We start from the raw sequence: 21,977 nt of genomic DNA on the forward strand, positions 1-21,977 counted from the left end.
ATAAACTCATTAGCATCAATTTTTAACGTCCGAACAGCCTCAAAAATAGTTCTCAGATTTGAGATATATATGAAAGGATCATCCTTCTCTCCAAGCTTAAGATTCAACAATTTCTGTATGGTAGAATTTATTCTAGCTTCTTTAGAAGCAAAAGCTGAAACTAACAACTCCTTGGCATCTTTATAAGATTGCTTGTCAGCTTCTAAGCTATACAACAAATACTTAGCCCTACCATCTATGTGCTGTTTTAGTAAAAGCAACAAACCCCTATCTGGATAACTAAATGCACTGGTTGTGTTTTCAAACTCGGTTATGAACCTTAAAAAATCTTCCCCTTCTCTACTACTAAATTCTGGAAGAGGAGCTGTGGGCTGCTTAAGCAAGCTTCTAGCAGTATCAGTTACATTAGAATAAGGATTTGCAGAAACATCAAGCAAGGGCAATAACCTTTCAATCTTATCCAAATAATCTTGACATGAATTTAATTCAGTTTCCAAATCAGCCTCAACTACAGTTTCTCTATTAAAAAAATTCTCAGCTAGAATCTTACTATCGAGATCAGCCAACTTTTCCTTATAGTGTAAGAGAATAGCTCTCTCAGACAAACGCTCAGAAGGATTAAAGGAATCATAATTATTTACATTATTAAAACATTCAGTGACCTTTTTCCTAATAGTCTTCCGCTGACCTACAAATATCTGCAACTTATTCATATTTAACAAAATATAACGAGCTAGAAAAGAAAGTTAATTATTGGACTCTGAGCAACCCTTAAACACAAGAAATTTACTCCGGCAAATTCGGCAGTCTCCATCAAAGCCCCACGTTGGGCGCCATAAGCTGAAATTTGAACATTCTACAATGGTAGTTAGGAAAACTCTTCAAAACAATTCACCAAATTTATTATAAACATTTCAGAAAAATAAAAATGCTATAAATTGTCTATTTCGATTGCTTGAAGGTGGTTATATCTAGGGGTAATTTCCAAACTACTTTCAGCTTTTCCAACCTCACCTGTATAAACAATAAAAAAGAATATATCAAGATATAATAAAAGAAAGGAAAATATATAAATTCAATTTGAACAAAGTCTATATGAATAAATCGTAAATAGCATATATGATCTATATAAACCTAATAAGCCATTACCGATAATGTTGGAAGTGCTCGCCAATGTAAGAAACCGGGAATTTATCCTCGGACTAAGCCACTTCAATTAAACATATGGATAAATGATATCCTGGAAAATGAAATACATTCCGACATCAAACAATATCCCGAATCTATAAATATAACCAATATAATTTTATATAATGTATTCACTATGACATTCATCCTTCGAATTAAATCTAATATAAAGTCTTACCAATAATATAAATAAGAAAGATGAACGCAGGATGATAACCCAGGACGACCTAGCTTCACCAATTATAACTAAGCGAAAGTATTGTACAAATATCACAATTAGTTTAATAGTACACATATATATATATATATATATATATATATATATATATATATATATATATATATATATATATATATATATATATATATATATATATATATATATATATATATATATATATATATATATCTATCAGAGAGGAAGGAATTTATTTTTATATTGGTGCTTTGAACGCTTAAGGCAACGGATAATTATTACCATAAAACATTACGAAACCCCTAACAATGCTTGGTTCTCACCTTTATCCATGCAAGCTATGTGACGAGTCGAATGCCCTCGAAGTTTAAAATTTCATGCCGAAGGAAGCTCAGAGTCCAAATTAAGGGAGATTAGTTCATGTTGAATAACTTCGTCAATGCGGAAACACTTGAATCTCTCAACACAAACATGGTACGGTAAAATAGCAGCACAGCACAAATTCAATGATAAAAATCTTGTAGCACGAATCTAGCAGCTCAAATCTTCGTGCCCAAATACTGTCAGTGAAGATATGGACGGTATGGTTTGCTAGGCCAGACTGCCTTGGGTATATCCATGAACCTCCCAAGTAAAGAGAAAATGGCGTGATTAGAAGGCTTGTTAGCTAATTACATAGCTCGTAGTAAGCAAGCAGGACTTAGATGGTACCAAGCATATAAATGTAATTTAACTAGTTATTTTAATAGTTTAAGAGAAAAGTCCTCCTTACTTCAATAAATACATATATACATATACTAATAAACCAATGTAAGAAATCTTAATTTCCGTTTAGTCCACGGAAGAGGATGAAGATTTTTCAAAGGTAAAAAATCTTCATCGCTGTAAATGAACATATGAAATTAGAGCAACATTTTTCTTGTTCTTTCCTCACTTATCGTAGCAGCTTTTCTTTTAGGCCGCGAGGACATTTTCTTTAACAGCACCAGGAACATTCTTAGTATCAGTATTACAAGCTATATCATCAGTAGTATTACTCTTAAGGAAAGGAATTATTTGACTTGCATGTAACTTACTAATCTTTTTAGTTTTCCCTTTTAATACAGTTACTTGGGTCACCTCTCCCAAATCATTTCTTACAACTTCGCGAACTATTCCTAGGGGATAATTACTCCTTTTAGTATGTTCCTCCCTCACAAGAACTACATCTCCTGGCTTTATCAATGCATGAGAAACCGGACGATACCTGTCCTTTCGGTCAATAGCTTGATATAATAAATTACCTAAAAATTCATTATGATAAATATTATTAAGATTTTCTTTAACCTTGCACAACCCCTGGTAACTCTTCTCTATGTCTCTGGAATCAAAATCTGGATCTTGTGGAATGCTCTGCAATTCAGGAATCAAATTTAAAGAAGACAGCTCATACCCTCTGATCAAATGTTCAGGGGTGATTGGTTCAGGAAGAGAATCTCTACTATCATTTCTAACAACTTCCTTAAAAGCTATTGGACGTCTATTAGCGAGATGGATCACATTACATACTAAAAATTCAAAATCCGAATAGGATAAAATGTTATTCTTTATTGCTCCAAAAATTAACCTTTTTACCATTTTAACGCACACCTCAACCATAGATCCCAACTGACTAGCACCTTTGGAATATTGTTGAAAGGAAAGAGGGGCAACATTATTTTCTTCAAATGAGGTAATAATATTAGCTCCGGCTACAATCTGCGATCCCTGATCACTAATGCACAACTGAGGGATCCCATACTCCAAGCAATGCATCTGAAAAGCTCTTAAAAATTCACTTGCATTTTAACTTTTAACTATCTTCATATTAATTGCTCTAGACCACATACAAGTCAAACATAATAACCATACTTTATGTGTCCCACCACTAACTTTAACTGAAAATGGACCAAGATAATCTATAAATATATTGGTAAAAGGTACATTTGGTGGATTACAACGAAAATCTCAATAGGAATTCTGATTAAGTTTAATGCTACGACTATTGAACCGACGGCAATGAATACACTGCTTCAAAGCTTTCTTAACAGTAGAAAAATGTTTGGGTATGAAATAATTTCTTCTTAATTCGGTCAATACGGCATAACTACCAGAATGAAGTAATTTATCATGAGCATTCATTATAATAAGTCTTGTGAGATAACTATCATTAGGCAGTAGAATGGGAAACTTGTTATCTTTGTTTAAATACCACTTCTTAAATTTACTTCTTACTCTAAGCAAACCTTGCTCATCAAAAAATATGTTAAACTTTGTCACAATAGAAGGAATGTCTTTAATAGGCACATCAACTTGACTGAAATATTCAAAAACTTCAGAAAAATATTTCTTCTGCTCAAAAGATATCAATAAATTAATGGCTTGAGCAAAGTACGGAGTACTAGAATCGTAATTATCACACTTCAACCCTGCTCTAACTTTCCATTTCTGGACACACATCAAAACTCTCCGATATACTAGCACTAGTCTCCTAAAAGTGGAAAACTTGTTAATATCAATGAGAGGCTCCGCAGTGGAGAAAAGCACAGAAAGACCATGGGAACAATTGCTCTCTTCACCAATTTCAAATGCTGGTATTGTGACTGATAGCTCTGGAATATTGGCTTCATCCAAACTTGGTCCTGAAAAATAATTTGAATTCATAAGCTGATTATACGACACACATCTTGTCACCAAATCTGCAGGATTTGCCTTACCAGAAACAAATTTAAAAGTAACGGGAAACATTTCACACTTTCTCTGAATATTATGAATCCTGTTGCGAACAAATGTTGTGTGTTTATTCATTTTATCTAGTTTAGATGAAGATGCATTAAGCCAATGTAAAGCACAAATGGAATCTGTATATAAAGTCATATTCACAATCTGTAGAGGCTTCATGCAATGTGACCCAGATAAGTCATTGAAAATTTCCATAGCACATTCTACTCCTAAACTTATTGCATTTAACTCAAGGGCTGGTATCGACTTGCAATCTAGCTGTTTATTAACTAGCCTATTTTTGGCATGAACGAAGCTAAGCTTATTAGACTCATTATGAAGCAAATAAAGGACACATCCATATATATCACGACTGGCATCTGTAAACACTAAAATACTATATTCACCATTACGAGGACCAACAGATCTAGAAATACGTAAAGGTGCTGCTCTGTTACACTGCTTTGAAATATTTTGCCATTCCTTCTGCAACTCCTGAGATAGTATAGTATTTGATCCCATCTAAGTTTCTTTCGACACTGTAATTTATGCATAAATAATCTACACCTGTTAAATAATGGCATATTAAATCCAAAGATATCGAACTGGGAAGCAATAGTTTGCAATATGGACCTTTTAGTCTTAGCTTCAGCATTTAGATTAATAGGCTTTGTAAATATCTCATCAGAGTACCTATCTCATGATAGACCGAACAGTTTATTTATTTCAGGAGTGACAACTCTATTCTCTGCATCAATTACATCCTGTAAATCCCTATCATTAGTGACAATCTGTTGAACCTTAAAATTGTATGGCTCAAAAATACATGGAATCTGTTTATAAGCCCAATGTAAACTCTCTGAATCATTGAAAGTGACAGCTCCATTATCCATATATATAAGTGAATATATTGAATGCTTCAATTCAGACAACATTGACTGGTCAGATGCTTGTGCAACTAATATGTAATACAGAGATATCATAAGTAAAAATGGGCTGCATCTCAATCCAAACGGAAGCCTAACATTCTTAAATGCAACCAAGGAAAAATCTCCCTTACTAACATTCTTGTACCAGTAAACCAGTAATCTAGCTTGGTCAGCTTCACTTAAAGCAAGCATATTAAACGCCTTCTGCAAATCAAAAACTAACAAATTCTTATCAAACCGTAAATTAAGGAAAGATGATGACAATTTCTGATTCAAAATAGGTCCTGAAAACATACACTGGTTATGTGATAAAGATGTGCTTTTAGAAGTCCTTGAGATTAGACAAAAACACTACCCTACATTTAGTCGACTCTCTCTAGCTTAAAAATAGGCATATGAGGCAAAAAAGAGAAGTAGGGATGTTCAGCCTTGTAAACCTCTAAATCATATATTGGATCAATGATACCCAACTTAATCTGCTCTTTAAAAGTTTGATCAACTAATTGTAAATGACCTTTATTATTCTTGAGCTTTTTAAGGTTTGACTTAAGTATGAGCTTAGATAACACCTCATTTTTAGAAAGTAAATGAGACACTTTGGTATTCCATGACAAAGGAACTTCTATCCTTCCGTCAGATCTTCTACTAATCTGTTTTAAAGTAAATTCAGTTAACTTTTCGTTAAGGTCTGTATTAGTTTCACAATAATTCGTTTGATCATAATTCAAGAAATATTTGCACTCAGATTCGAGAATTTGATCAGTGGCACGCTGTAATTGTCCCTCCAAAATATCACCCTTATCATTAAGGACTGAAAAAAATGTATTAGTAGTAAACCCTGATAGGCAATTCTCTTCCAAAATATCAACACTATTGCTAAGAAAAAAAGAATTGCTATAAACATGGATATTTGAGCAATTAGCTTCCTTACTTACTGATAAACAAGCTCCCAATCCCCCATCTGTACCTCTGAAATTGGCAAGCAAAGCTTCAATATTACCAGTGAGCATTATTCCTACCTTAGATTCAATGTACACAGAGGGACTCACATTACCAATCACTATCTCTTTCCCCGTTAAGCAACTGAAAGAATCTGTGCCCAGCAAAAGATGCACATTATCAATTTTCCTCAAATTACTATTCAACAACTTATCAGCAAGAACTAACCCTTTACTGTGCACAGCTTCAACAAGTTCACCAAGAAAGGGTAACTCCAAATTAATGCTTATTTCCGGAACCACAATTGCCAAAACATGCTCCACTGAATCTCCAATCCCAAGAGGAATCTTAATAACTTCAGTACAGTACCTTTTACTCTCATTAAAACCCTTGACAGTGAGCTCAATGTTTGAGTGAACAATTTTAAAATTGTGTGAAATTGCTAATCTAGCAGACACAAATGTACTCTGAGAACCGCTGTCCTTCAAACCCCTATAGACACTATCATTGCCCTCAAGAGAAAAAGTAAATGTGGGCAATATGGAATTCGTCGAGTACTGGTGTGTTACAGCAACTCCACTGCTAGCCTCCTGTGTGACATTAGAATTAAGTTTATTAGTCCGAGATGATCCATCCCTTGCAGATTCTGACACACAAAGGTAACTCATGTGATAACCATTACAATTTATGCAACGCTTTTTAAACCTAAACCTACACTCGCTATACATATGGTTTAACATTCCACATTTTACACAACCTCCGAAAGACTCAATTATGTGAACTTTTTCTGCAGGAGTAGAGAATTTCTGACATTTATTAACATAATGATTAGTTTCCTTACTATCACTTCTACTACAAAGGAGACAGTTTGGTACAGAAGATTTACTTTCCATAACTTTAGTTTTAACGGCCAAACTATCAGTACTTTCTTCAACAGGAGTATTTCTGAACTTATTTCTAAACTTAATCTCTTGAGGAGTTTTACCTTTAGTACTTTCGTACCTCTCACTAGCATTAAAAAAATTATCGAGAATATCATCCAAAGAGGGGTGAGTTTTCGTGGTGATTTGAACTAAGTGGCTCTTGAAATTATCATTAATATCACGCCAAGCAAAAAACCTTGTAAACTCATTAGCATCAATTTTTAACGTCCGAACAGCCTCAAAAATAGTTCTCAGATTTGAGATATATATGAAAGGATCATCCTTCTCTCCAAGCTTAAGATTCAACAATTTCTGTATGGTAGAATTTATTCTAGCTTCTTTAGAAGCAAAAGCTGAAACTAACAACTCCTTGGCATCTTTATAAGATTGCTTGTCAGCTTCTAAGCTATACAACAAATACTTAGCCCTACCATCTATGTGCTGTTTTAGTAAAAGCAACAAACCCCTATCTGGATAACTAAATGCACTGGTTGTGTTTTCAAACTCGGTTATGAACCTTAAAAAATCTTCCCCTTCTCTACTACTAAATTCTGGAAGAGGAGCTGTGGGCTGCTTAAGGAAGCTTCTAGCAGTATCAGTTACATTAGAATAAGGATTTGCAGAAACATCAAGCAAGGGCAATAACCTTTCAATCTTATCCAAATAATCTTGACATGAATTTAATTCAGTTTCCAAATCAGCCTCAACTACAGTTTCTCTATTAAAAAAATTCTCAGCTAGAATCTTACTATCGAGATCAGCCAACTTTTCCTTATAGTGTAAGAGAATAGCTCTCTCAGACAAACGCTCAGAAGGATTAAAGGAATCATAATTATTTACATTATTAAAACATTCAGTGACCTTTTTCCTAATAGTCTTCCGCTGACCTACAAATATCTGCAACTTATTCATATTTAACAAAATATAACGAGCTAGAAAAGAAAGTTAATTATTGGACTCTGAGCAACCCTTAAACACAAGAAATTTACTCCGGCAAATTCGGCAGTCTCCATCAAAGCCCCACGTTGGGCGCCATAAGCTGAAATTTGAACATTCTACAATGGTAGTTAGGAAAACTCTTCAAAACAATTCACCAAATTTATTATAAACATTTCAGAAAAATAAAAATGCTATAAATTGTCTATTTCGATTGCTTGAAGGTGGTTATATCTAGGGGTAATTTCCAAACTACTTTCAGCTTTTCCAACCTCACCTGTATAAACAATAAAAAAGAATATATCAAGATATAATAAAAGAAAGGAAAATATATAAATTCAATTTGAACAAAGTCTATATGAATAAATCGTAAATAGCATATATGATCTATATAAACCTAATAAGCCATTACCGATAATGTTGGAAGTGCTCGCCAATGTAAGAAACCGGGAATTTATCCTCGGACTAAGCCACTTCAATTAAACATATGGATAAATGATATCCTGGAAAATGAAATACATTCCGACATCAAACAATATCCCGAATCTATAAATATAACCAATATAATTTTATATAATGTATTCACTATGACATTCATCCTTCGAATTAAATCTAATATAAAGTCTTACCAATAATATAAATAAGAAAGATGAACGCAGGATGATAACCCAGGACGACCTAGCTTCACCAATTATAACTAAGCGAAAGTATTGTACAAATATCACAATTAGTTTAATAGTACACAATATATATATATATATATATATATATATATATATATATATATATATATATATATATATATATATATATATATATATATATATATATATATATATATATATATATATATATATATATCTATCAGAGAGGAAGGAATTTATTTTTATATTGGTGCTTTGAACGCTTAAGGCAACGGATAATTATTACCATAAAACATTACGAAACCCCTAACAATGCTTGGTTCTCACCTTTATCCATGCAAGCTATGTGACGAGTCGAATGCCCTCGAAGTTTAAAATTTCATGCCGAAGGAAGCTCAGAGTCCAAATTAAGGGAGATTAGTTCATGTTGAATAACTTCGTCAATGCGGAAACACTTGAATCTCTCAACACAAACATGGTACGGTAAAATAGCAGCACAGCACAAATTCAATGATAAAAATCTTGTAGCACGAATCTAGCAGCTCAAATCTTCGTGCCCAAATACTGTCAGTGAAGATATGGACGGTATGGTTTGCTAGGCCAGACTGCCTTGGGTATATCCATGAACCTCCCAAGTAAAGAGAAAATGGCGTGATTAGAAGGCTTGTTAGCTAATTACATAGCTCGTAGTAAGCAAGCAGGACTTAGATGGTACCAAGCATATAAATGTAATTTAACTAGTTATTTTAATAGTTTAAGAGAAAAGTCCTCCTTACTTCAATAAATACATATATACATATACTAATAAACCAATGTAAGAAATCTTAATTTCCGTTTAGTCCACGGAAGAGGATGAAGATTTTTCAAAGGTAAAAAATCTTCATCGCTGTAAATGAACATATGAAATTAGAGCAACATTTTTCTTGTTCTTTCCTCACTTATCGTAGCAGCTTTTCTTTTAGGCCGCGAGGACATTTTCTTTAACAGCACCAGGAACATTCTTAGTATCAGTATTACAAGCTATATCATCAGTAGTATTACTCTTAAGGAAAGGAATTATTTGACTTGCATGTAACTTACTAATCTTTTTAGTTTTCCCTTTTAATACAGTTACTTGGGTCACCTCTCCCAAATCATTTCTTACAACTTCGCGAACTATTCCTAGGGGATAATTACTCCTTTTAGTATGTTCCTCCCTCACAAGAACTACATCTCCTGGCTTTATCAATGCATGAGAAACCGGACGATACCTGTCCTTTCGGTCAATAGCTTGATATAATAAATTACCTAAAAATTCATTATGATAAATATTATTAAGATTTTCTTTAACCTTGCACAACCCCTGGTAACTCTTCTCTATGTCTCTGGAATCAAAATCTGGATCTTGTGGAATGCTCTGCAATTCAGGAATCAAATTTAAAGAAGACAGCTCATACCCTCTGATCAAATGTTCAGGGGTGATTGGTTCAGGAAGAGAATCTCTACTATCATTTCTAACAACTTCCTTAAAAGCTATTGGACGTCTATTAGCGAGATGGATCACATTACATACTAAAAATTCAAAATCCGAATAGGATAAAATGTTATTCTTTATTGCTCCAAAAATTAACCTTTTTACCATTTTAACGCACACCTCAACCATAGATCCCAACTGACTAGCACCTTTGGAATATTGTTGAAAGGAAAGAGGGGCAACATTATTTTCTTCAAATGAGGTAATAATATTAGCTCCGGCTACAATCTGCGATCCCTGATCACTAATGCACAACTGAGGGATCCCATACTCCAAGCAATGCATCTGAAAAGCTCTTAAAAATTCACTTGCATTTTAACTTTTAACTATCTTCATATTAATTGCTCTAGACCACATACAAGTCAAACATAATAACCATACTTTATGTGTCCCACCACTAACTTTAACTGAAAATGGACCAAGATAATCTATAAATATATTGGTAAAAGGTACATTTGGTGGATTACAACGAAAATCTCAATAGGAATTCTGATTAAGTTTAATGCTACGACTATTGAACCGACGGCAATGAATACACTGCTTCAAAGCTTTCTTAACAGTAGAAAAATGTTTGGGTATGAAATAATTTCTTCTTAATTCGGTCAATACGGCATAACTACCAGAATGAAGTAATTTATCATGAGCATTCATTATAATAAGTCTTGTGAGATAACTATCATTAGGCAGTAGAATGGGAAACTTGTTATCTTTGTTTAAATACCACTTCTTAAATTTACTTCTTACTCTAAGCAAACCTTGCTCATCAAAAAATATGTTAAACTTTGTCACAATAGAAGGAATGTCTTTAATAGGCACATCAACTTGACTGAAATATTCAAAAACTTCAGAAAAATATTTCTTCTGCTCAAAAGATATCAATAAATTAATGGCTTGAGCAAAGTACGGAGTACTAGAATCGTAATTATCACACTTCAACCCTGCTCTAACTTTCCATTTCTGGACACACATCAAAACTCTCCGATATACTAGCACTAGTCTCCTAAAAGTGGAAAACTTGTTAATATCAATGAGAGGCTCCGCAGTGGAGAAAAGCACAGAAAGACCATGGGAACAATTGCTCTCTTCACCAATTTCAAATGCTGGTATTGTGACTGATAGCTCTGGAATATTGGCTTCATCCAAACTTGGTCCTGAAAAATAATTTGAATTCATAAGCTGATTATACGACACACATCTTGTCACCAAATCTGCAGGATTTGCCTTACCAGAAACAAATTTAAAAGTAACGGGAAACATTTCACACTTTCTCTGAATATTATGAATCCTGTTGCGAACAAATGTTGTGTGTTTATTCATTTTATCTAGTTTAGATGAAGATGCATTAAGCCAATGTAAAGCACAAATGGAATCTGTATATAAAGTCATATTCACAATCTGTAGAGGCTTCATGCAATGTGACCCAGATAAGTCATTGAAAATTTCCATAGCACATTCTACTCCTAAACTTATTGCATTTAACTCAAGGGCTGGTATCGACTTGCAATCTAGCTGTTTATTAACTAGCCTATTTTTGGCATGAACGAAGCTAAGCTTATTAGACTCATTATGAAGCAAATAAAGGACACATCCATATATATCACGACTGGCATCTGTAAACACTAAAATACTATATTCACCATTACGAGGACCAACAGATCTAGAAATACGTAAAGGTGCTGCTCTGTTACACTGCTTTGAAATATTTTGCCATTCCTTCTGCAACTCCTGAGATAGTATAGTATTTGATCCCATCTAAGTTTCTTTCGACACTGTAATTTATGCATAAATAATCTACACCTGTTAAATAATGGCATATTAAATCCAAAGATATCGAACTGGGAAGCAATAGTTTGCAATATGGACCTTTTAGTCTTAGCTTCAGCATTTAGATTAATAGGCTTTGTAAATATCTCATCAGAGTACCTATCTCATGATAGACCGAACAGTTTATTTATTTCAGGAGTGACAACTCTATTCTCTGCATCAATTACATCCTGTAAATCCCTATCATTAGTGACAATCTGTTGAACCTTAAAATTGTATGGCTCAAAAATACATGGAATCTGTTTATAAGCCCAATGTAAACTCTCTGAATCATTGAAAGTGACAGCTCCATTATCCATATATATAAGTGAATATATTGAATGCTTCAATTCAGACAACATTGACTGGTCAGATGCTTGTGCAACTAATATGTAATACAGAGATATCATAAGTAAAAATGGGCTGCATCTCAATCCAAACGGAAGCCTAACATTCTTAAATGCAACCAAGGAAAAATCTCCCTTACTAACATTCTTGTACCAGTAAACCAGTAATCTAGCTTGGTCAGCTTCACTTAAAGCAAGCATATTAAACGCCTTCTGCAAATCAAAAACTAACAAATTCTTATCAAACCGTAAATTAAGGAAAGATGATGACAATTTCTGATTCAAAATAGGTCCTGAAAACATACACTGGTTATGTGATAAAGATGTGCTTTTAGAAGTCCTTGAGATTAGACAAAAACACTACCCTACATTTAGTCGACTCTCTCTAGCTTAAAAATAGGCATATGAGGCAAAAAAGAGAAGTAGGGATGTTCAGCCTTGTAAACCTCTAAATCATATATTGGATCAATGATACCCAACTTAATCTGCTCTTTAAAAGTTTGATCAACTAATTGTAAATGACCTTTATTATTCTTGAGCTTTTTAAGGTTTGACTTAAGTATGAGCTTAGATAACACCTCATTTTTAGAAAGTAAATGAGACACTTTGGTATTCCATGACAAAGGAACTTCTATCCTTCCGTCAGATCTTCTACTAATCTGTTTTAAAGTAAATTCAGTTAACTTTTCGTTAAGGTCTGTATTAGTTTCACAATAATTCGTTTGATCATAATTCAAGAAATATTTGCACTCAGATTCGAGAATTTGATCAGTGGCACGCTGTAATTGTCCCTCCAAAATATCACCCTTATCATTAAGGACTGAAAAAAATGTATTAGTAGTAAACCCTGATAGGCAATTCTCTTCCAAAATATCAACACTATTGCTAAGAAAAAAAGAATTGCTATAAACATGGATATTTGAGCAATTAGCTTCCTTACTTACTGATAAACAAGCTCCCAATCCCCCATCTGTACCTCTGAAATTGGCAAGCAAAGCTTCAATATTACCAGTGAGCATTATTCCTACCTTAGATTCAATGTACACAGAGGGACTCACATTACCAATCACTATCTCTTTCCCCGTTAAGCAACTGAAAGAATCTGTGCCCAGCAAAAGATGCACATTATCAATTTTCCTCAAATTACTATTCAACAACTTATCAGCAAGAACTAACCCTTTACTGTGCACAGCTTCAACAAGTTCACCAAGAAAGGGTAACTCCAAATTAATGCTTATTTCCGGAACCACAATTGCCAAAACATGCTCCACTGAATCTCCAATCCCAAGAGGAATCTTAATAACTTCAGTACAGTACCTTTTACTCTCATTAAAACCCTTGACAGTGAGCTCAATGTTTGAGTGAACAATTTTAAAATTGTGTGAAATTGCTAATCTAGCAGACACAAATGTACTCTGAGAACCGCTGTCCTTCAAACCCCTATAGACACTATCATTGCCCTCAAGAGAAAAAGTAAATGTGGGCAATATGGAATTCGTCGAGTACTGGTGTGTTACAGCAACTCCACTGCTAGCCTCCTGTGTGACATTAGAATTAAGTTTATTAGTCCGAGATGATCCATCCCTTGCAGATTCTGACACACAAAGGTAACTCATGTGATAACCATTACAATTTATGCAACGCTTTTTAAACCTAAACCTACACTCGCTATACATATGGTTTAACATTCCACATTTTACACAACCTCCGAAAGACTCAATTATGTGAACTTTTTCTGCAGGAGTAGAGAATTTCTGACATTTATTAACATAATGATTAGTTTCCTTACTATCACTTCTACTACAAAGGAGACAGTTTGGTACAGAAGATTTACTTTCCATAACTTTAGTTTTAACGGCCAAACTATCAGTACTTTCTTCAACAGGAGTATTTCTGAACTTATTTCTAAACTTAATCTCTTGAGGAGTTTTACCTTTAGTACTTTCGTACCTCTCACTAGCATTAAAAAAATTATCGAGAATATCATCCAAAGAGGGGTGAGTTTTCGTGGTGATTTGAACTAAGTGGCTCTTGAAATTATCATTAATATCACGCCAAGCAAAAAACCTTGTAAACTCATTAGCATCAATTTTTAACGTCCGAACAGCCTCAAAAATAGTTCTCAGATTTGAGATATATATGAAAGGATCATCCTTCTCTCCAAGCTTAAGATTCAACAATTTCTGTATGGTAGAATTTATTCTAGCTTCTTTAGAAGCAAAAGCTGAAACTAACAACTCCTTGGCATCTTTATAAGATTGCTTGTCAGCTTCTAAGCTATACAACAAATACTTAGCCCTACCATCTATGTGCTGTTTTAGTAAAAGCAACAAACCCCTATCTGGATAACTAAATGCACTGGTTGTGTTTTCAAACTCGGTTATGAACCTTAAAAAATCTTCCCCTTCTCTACTACTAAATTCTGGAAGAGGAGCTGTGGGCTGCTTAAGCAAGCTTCTAGCAGTATCAGTTACATTAGAATAAGGATTTGCAGAAACATCAAGCAAGGGCAATAACCTTTCAATCTTATCCAAATAATCTTGACATGAATTTAATTCAGTTTCCAAATCAGCCTCAACTACAGTTTCTCTATTAAAAAAATTCTCAGCTAGAATCTTACTATCGAGATCAGCCAACTTTTCCTTATAGTGTAAGAGAATAGCTCTCTCAGACAAACGCTCAGAAGGATTAAAGGAATCATAATTATTTACATTATTAAAACATTCAGTGACCTTTTTCCTAATAGTCTTCCGCTGACCTACAAATATCTGCAACTTATTCATATTTAACAAAATATAACGAGCTAGAAAAGAAAGTTAATTATTGGACTCTGAGCAACCCTTAAACACAAGAAATTTACTCCGGCAAATTCGGCAGTCTCCATCAAAGCCCCACGTTGGGCGCCATAAGCTGAAATTTGAACATTCTACAATGGTAGTTAGGAAAACTCTTCAAAACAATTCACCAAATTTATTATAAACATTTCAGAAAAATAAAAATGCTATAAATTGTCTATTTCGATTGCTTGAAGGTGGTTATATCTAGGGGTAATTTCCAAACTACTTTCAGCTTTTCCAACCTCACCTGTATAAACAATAAAAAAGAATATATCAAGATATAATAAAAGAAAGGAAAATATATAAATTCAATTTGAACAAAGTCTATATGAATAAATCGTAAATAGCATATATGATCTATATAAACCTAATAAGCCATTACCGATAATGTTGGAAGTGCTCGCCAATGTAAGAAACCGGGAATTTATCCTCGGACTAAGCCACTTCAATTAAACATATGGATAAATGATATCCTGGAAAATGAAATACATTCCGACATCAAACAATATCCCGAATCTATAAATATAACCAATATAATTTTATATAATGTATTCACTATGACATTCATCCTTCGAATTAAATCTAATATAAAGTCTTACCAATAATATAAATAAGAAAGATGAACGCAGGATGATAACCCAGGACGACCTAGCTTCACCAATTATAACTAAGCGAAAGTATTGTACAAATATCACAATTAGTTTAATAGTACACAATATATATATATATATATATATATATATATATATATATATATATATATATATATATATATATATATATATATATATATATATATATATATATATATATATATATATATATATATATCTATCAGAGAGGAAGGAATTTATTTTTATATTGGTGCTTTGAACGCTTAAGGCAACGGATAATTATTACCATAAAACATTACGAAACCCCTAACAATGCTTGGTTCTCACCTTTATCCATGCAAGCTATGTGACGAGTCGAATGCCCTCGAAGTTTAAAATTTCATGCCGAAGGAAGCTCAGAGTCCAAATTAAGGGAGATTAGTTCATGTTGAATAACTTCGTCAATGCGGAAACACTTGAATCTCTCAACACAAACATGGTACGGTAAAATAGCAGCACAGCACAAATTCAATGATAAAAATCTTGTAGCACGAATCTAGCAGCTCAAATCTTCGTGCCCAAATACTGTCAGTGAAGATATGGACGGTATGGTTTGCTAGGCCAGACTGCCTTGGGTATATCCATGAACCTCCCAAGTAAAGAGAAAATGGCGTGATTAGAAGGCTTGTTAGCTAATTACATAGCTCGTAGTAAGCAAGCAGGACTTAGATGGTACCAAGCATATAAATGTAATTTAACTAGTTATTTTAATAGTTTAAGAGAAAAGTCCTCCTTACTTCAATAAATACATATATACATATACTAATAAACCAATGTAAGAAATCTTAATTTCCGTTTAGTCCACGGAAGAGGATGAAGATTTTTCAAAGGTAAAAAATCTTCATCGCTGTAAATGAACATATGAAATTAGAGCAACATTTTTCTTGTTCTTTCCTCACTTATCGTAGCAGCTTTTCTTTTAGGCCGCGAGGACATTTTCTTTAACAGCACCAGGAACATTCTTAGTATCAGTATTACAAGCTATATCATCAGTAGTATTACTCTTAAGGAAAGGAATTATTTGACTTGCATGTAACTTACTAATCTTTTTAGTTTTCCCTTTTAATACAGTTACTTGGGTCACCTCTCCCAAATCATTTCTTACAACTTCGCGAACTATTCCTAGGGGATAATTACTCCTTTTAGTATGTTCCTCCCTCACAAGAACTACATCTCCTGGCTTTATCAATGCATGAGAAACCGGACGATACCTGTCCTTTCGGTCAATAGCTTGATATAATAAATTACCTAAAAATTCATTATGATAAATATTATTAAGATTTTCTTTAACCTTGCACAACCCCTGGTAACTCTTCTCTATGTCTCTGGAATCAAAATCTGGATCTTGTGGAATGCTCTGCAATTCAGGAATCAAATTTAAAGAAGACAGCTCATACCCTCTGATCAAATGTTCAGGGGTGATTGGTTCAGGAAGAGAATCTCTACTATCATTTCTAACAACTTCCTTAAAAGCTATTGGACGTCTATTAGCGAGATGGATCACATTACATACTAAAAATTCAAAATCCGAATAGGATAAAATGTTATTCTTTATTGCTCCAAAAATTAACCTTTTTACCATTTTAACGCACACCTCAACCATAGATCCCAACTGACTAGCACCTTTGGAATATTGTTGAAAGGAAAGAGGGGCAACATTATTTTCTTCAAATGAGGTAATAATATTAGCTCCGGCTACAATCTGCGATCCCTGATCACTAATGCACAACTGAGGGATCCCATACTCCAAGCAATGCATCTGAAAAGCTCTTAAAAATTCACTTGCATTTTAACTTTTAACTATCTTCATATTAATTGCTCTAGACCACATACAAGTCAAACATAATAACCATACTTTATGTGTCCCACCACTAACTTTAACTGAAAATGGACCAAGATAATCTATAAATATATTGGTAAAAGGTACATTTGGTGGATTACAACGAAAATCTCAATAGGAATTCTGATTAAGTTTAATGCTACGACTATTGAACCGACGGCAATGAATACACTGCTTCAAAGCTTTCTTAACAGTAGAAAAATGTTTGGGTATGAAATAATTTCTTCTTAATTCGGTCAATACGGCATAACTACCAGAATGAAGTAATTTATCATGAGCATTCATTATAATAAGTCTTGTGAGATAACTATCATTAGGCAGTAGAATGGGAAACTTGTTATCTTTGTTTAAATACCACTTCTTAAATTTACTTCTTACTCTAAGCAAACCTTGCTCATCAAAAAATATGTTAAACTTTGTCACAATAGAAGGAATGTCTTTAATAGGCACATCAACTTGACTGAAATATTCAAAAACTTCAGAAAAATATTTCTTCTGCTCAAAAGATATCAATAAATTAATGGCTTGAGCAAAGTACGGAGTACTAGAATCGTAATTATCACACTTCAACCCTGCTCTAACTTTCCATTTCTGGACACACATCAAAACTCTCCGATATACTAGCACTAGTCTCCTAAAAGTGGAAAACTTGTTAATATCAATGAGAGGCTCCGCAGTGGAGAAAAGCACAGAAAGACCATGGGAACAATTGCTCTCTTCACCAATTTCAAATGCTGGTATTGTGACTGATAGCTCTGGAATATTGGCTTCATCCAAACTTGGTCCTGAAAAATAATTTGAATTCATAAGCTGATTATACGACACACATCTTGTCACCAAATCTGCAGGATTTGCCTTACCAGAAACAAATTTAAAAGTAACGGGAAACATTTCACACTTTCTCTGAATATTATGAATCCTGTTGCGAACAAATGTTGTGTGTTTATTCATTTTATCTAGTTTAGATGAAGATGCATTAAGCCAATGTAAAGCACAAATGGAATCTGTATATAAAGTCATATTCACAATCTGTAGAGGCTTCATGCAATGTGACCCAGATAAGTCATTGAAAATTTCCATAGCACATTCTACTCCTAAACTTATTGCATTTAACTCAAGGGCTGGTATCGACTTGCAATCTAGCTGTTTATTAACTAGCCTATTTTTGGCATGAACGAAGCTAAGCTTATTAGACTCATTATGAAGCAAATAAAGGACACATCCATATATATCACGACTGGCATCTGTAAACACTAAAATACTATATTCACCATTACGAGGACCAACAGATCTAGAAATACGTAAAGGTGCTGCTCTGTTACACTGCTTTGAAATATTTTGCCATTCCTTCTGCAACTCCTGAGATAGTATAGTATTTGATCCCATCTAAGTTTCTTTCGACACTGTAATTTATGCATAAATAATCTACACCTGTTAAATAATGGCATATTAAATCCAAAGATATCGAACTGGGAAGCAATAGTTTGCAATATGGACCTTTTAGTCTTAGCTTCAGCATTTAGATTAATAGGCTTTGTAAATATCTCATCAGAGTACCTATCTCATGATAGACCGAACAGTTTATTTATTTCAGGAGTGACAACTCTATTCTCTGCATCAATTACATCCTGTAAATCCCTATCATTAGTGACAATCTGTTGAACCTTAAAATTGTATGGCTCAAAAATACATGGAATCTGTTTATAAGCCCAATGTAAACTCTCTGAATCATTGAAAGTGACAGCTCCATTATCCATATATATAAGTGAATATATTGAATGCTTCAATTCAGACAACATTGACTGGTCAGATGCTTGTGCAACTAATATGTAATACAGAGATATCATAAGTAAAAATGGGCTGCATCTCAATCCAAACGGAAGCCTAACATTCTTAAATGCAACCAAGGAAAAATCTCCCTTACTAACATTCTTGTACCAGTAAACCAGTAATCTAGCTTGGTCAGCTTCACTTAAAGCAAGCATATTAAACGCCTTCTGCAAATCAAAAACTAACAAATTCTTATCAAACCGTAAATTAAGGAAAGATGATGACAATTTCTGATTCAAAATAGGTCCTGAAAACATACACTGGTTATGTGATAAAGATGTGCTTTTAGAAGTCCTTGAGATTAGACAAAAACACTACCCTACATTTAGTCGACTCTCTCTAGCTTAAAAATAGGCATATGAGGCAAAAAAGAGAAGTAGGGATGTTCAGCCTTGTAAACCTCTAAATCATATATTGGATCAATGATACCCAACTTAATCTGCTCTTTAAAAGTTTGATCAACTAATTGTAAATGACCTTTATTATTCTTGAGCTTTTTAAGGTTTGACTTAAGTATGAGCTTAGATAACACCTCATTTTTAGAAAGTAAATGAGACACTTTGGTATTCCATGACAAAGGAACTTCTATCCTTCCGTCAGATCTTCTACTAATCTGTTTTAAAGTAAATTCAGTTAACTTTTCGTTAAGGTCTGTATTAGTTTCACAATAATTCGTTTGATCATAATTCAAGAAATATTTGCACTCAGATTCGAGAATTTGATCAGTGGCACGCTGTAATTGTCCCTCCAAAATATCACCCTTATCATTAAGGACTGAAAAAAATGTATTAGTAGTAAACCCTGATAGGCAATTCTCTTCCAAAATATCAACACTATTGCTAAGAAAAAAAGAATTGCTATAAACATGGATATTTGAGCAATTAGCTTCCTTACTTACTGATAAACAAGCTCCCAATCCCCCATCTGTACCTCTGAAATTGGCAAGCAAAGCTTCAATATTACCAGTGAGCATTATTCCTACCTTAGATTCAATGTACACAGAGGGACTCACATTACCAATCACTATCTCTTTCCCCGTTAAGCAACTGAAAGAATCTGTGCCCAGCAAAAGATGCACATTATCAATTTTCCTCAAATTACTATTCAACAACTTATCAGCAAGAACTAACCCTTTACTGTGCACAGCTTCAACAAGTTCACCAAGAAAGGGTAACTCCAAATTAATGCTTATTTCCGGAACCACAATTGCCAAAACATGCTCCACTGAATCTCCAATCCCAAGAGGAATCTTAATAACTTCAGTACAGTACCTTTTACTCTCATTAAAACCCTTGACAGTGAGCTCAATGTTTGAGTGAACAATTTTAAAATTGTGTGAAATTGCTAATCTAGCAGACACAAATGTACTCTGAGAACCGCTGTCCTTCAAACCCCTATAGACACTATCATTGCCCTCAAGAGAAAAAGTAAATGTGGGCAATATGGAATTCGTCGAGTACTGGTGTGTTACAGCAACTCCACTGCTAGCCTCCTGTGTGACATTAGAATTAAGTTTATTAGTCCGAGATGATCCATCCCTTGCAGATTCTGACACACAAAGGTAACTCATGTGATAACCATTACAATTTATGCAACGCTTTTTAAACCTAAACCTACACTCGCTATACATATGGTTTAACATTCCACATTTTACACAACCTCCGAAAGACTCAATTATGTGAACTTTTTCTGCAGGAGTAGAGAATTTCTGACATTTATTAACATAATGATTAGTTTCCTTACTATCACTTCTACTACAAAGGAGACAGTTTGGTACAGAAGATTTACTTTCCATAACTTTAGTTTTAACGGCCAAACTATCAGTACTTTCTTCAACAGGAGTATTTCTGAACTTATTTCTAAACTTAATCTCTTGAGGAGTTTTACCTTTAGTACTTTCGTACCTCTCACTAGCATTAAAAAAATTATCGAGAATATCATCCAAAGAGGGGTGAGTTTTCGTGGTGATTTGAACTAAGTGGCTCTTGAAATTATCATTAATATCACGCCAAGCAAAAAACCTTGTAAACTCATTAGCATCAATTTTTAACGTCCGAACAGCCTCAAAAATAGTTCTCAGATTTGAGATATATATGAAAGGATCATCCTTCTCTCCAAGCTTAAGATTCAACAATTTCTGTATGGTAGAATTTATTCTAGCTTCTTTAGAAGCAAAAGCTGAAACTAACAACTCCTTGGCATCTTTATAAGATTGCTTGTCAGCTTCTAAGCTATACAACAAATACTTAGCCCTACCATCTATGTGCTGTTTTAGTAAAAGCAACAAACCCCTATCTGGATAACTAAATGCACTGGTTGTGTTTTCAAACTCGGTTATGAACCTTAAAAAATCTTCCCCTTCTCTACTACTAAATTCTGGAAGAGGAGCTGTGGGCTGCTTAAGGAAGCTTCTAGCAGTATCAGTTACATTAGAATAAGGATTTGCAGAAACATCAAGCAAGGGCAATAACCTTTCAATCTTATCCAAATAATCTTGACATGAATTTAATTCAGTTTCCAAATCAGCCTCAACTACAGTTTCTCTATTAAAAAAATTCTCAGCTAGAATCTTACTATCGAGATCAGCCAACTTTTCCTTATAGTGTAAGAGAATAGCTCTCTCAGACAAACGCTCAGAAGGATTAAAGGAATCATAATTA

At 33.9% G+C, this 21,977-nt stretch overlaps 3 long non-coding RNA genes across 3 annotated transcripts; all 3 read right to left on the reverse strand.

Annotated features, from left to right (window-relative positions):
* Positions 1-713: 713 nt before the first annotated feature.
* LOC137628436 (uncharacterized) lies at positions 714-1,432 on the reverse strand. The gene is made up of 3 exons (XR_011041367.1): positions 1,367-1,432; positions 1,150-1,240; positions 714-1,014 (listed from the first exon to the last, which is right to left on the reverse strand). It is a non-coding gene; the product is annotated as an uncharacterized lncRNA (long non-coding RNA).
* Positions 1,433-7,749: 6,317 nt separating this feature from the next.
* LOC137628437 (uncharacterized) lies at positions 7,750-8,545 on the reverse strand. Its single transcript, XR_011041368.1, has 3 exons — positions 8,480-8,545; positions 8,263-8,353; positions 7,750-8,127 (listed from the first exon to the last, which is right to left on the reverse strand). It is a non-coding gene; the product is annotated as an uncharacterized lncRNA (long non-coding RNA).
* A 6,369-nt stretch (positions 8,546-14,914) lies between these two features.
* On the reverse strand, positions 14,915-15,659 carry LOC137628438 (uncharacterized). The gene is made up of 3 exons (XR_011041369.1): positions 15,594-15,659; positions 15,377-15,467; positions 14,915-15,241 (listed from the first exon to the last, which is right to left on the reverse strand). It is a non-coding gene; the product is annotated as an uncharacterized lncRNA (long non-coding RNA).
* Positions 15,660-21,977: the final 6,318 nt, after the last annotated feature.

This window comes from Palaemon carinicauda, chromosome 36 (genome assembly GCF_036898095.1).
Source record: "Palaemon carinicauda isolate YSFRI2023 chromosome 36, ASM3689809v2, whole genome shotgun sequence".
Lineage (NCBI taxonomy): Eukaryota > Metazoa > Arthropoda > Malacostraca > Decapoda > Palaemonidae > Palaemon > Palaemon carinicauda.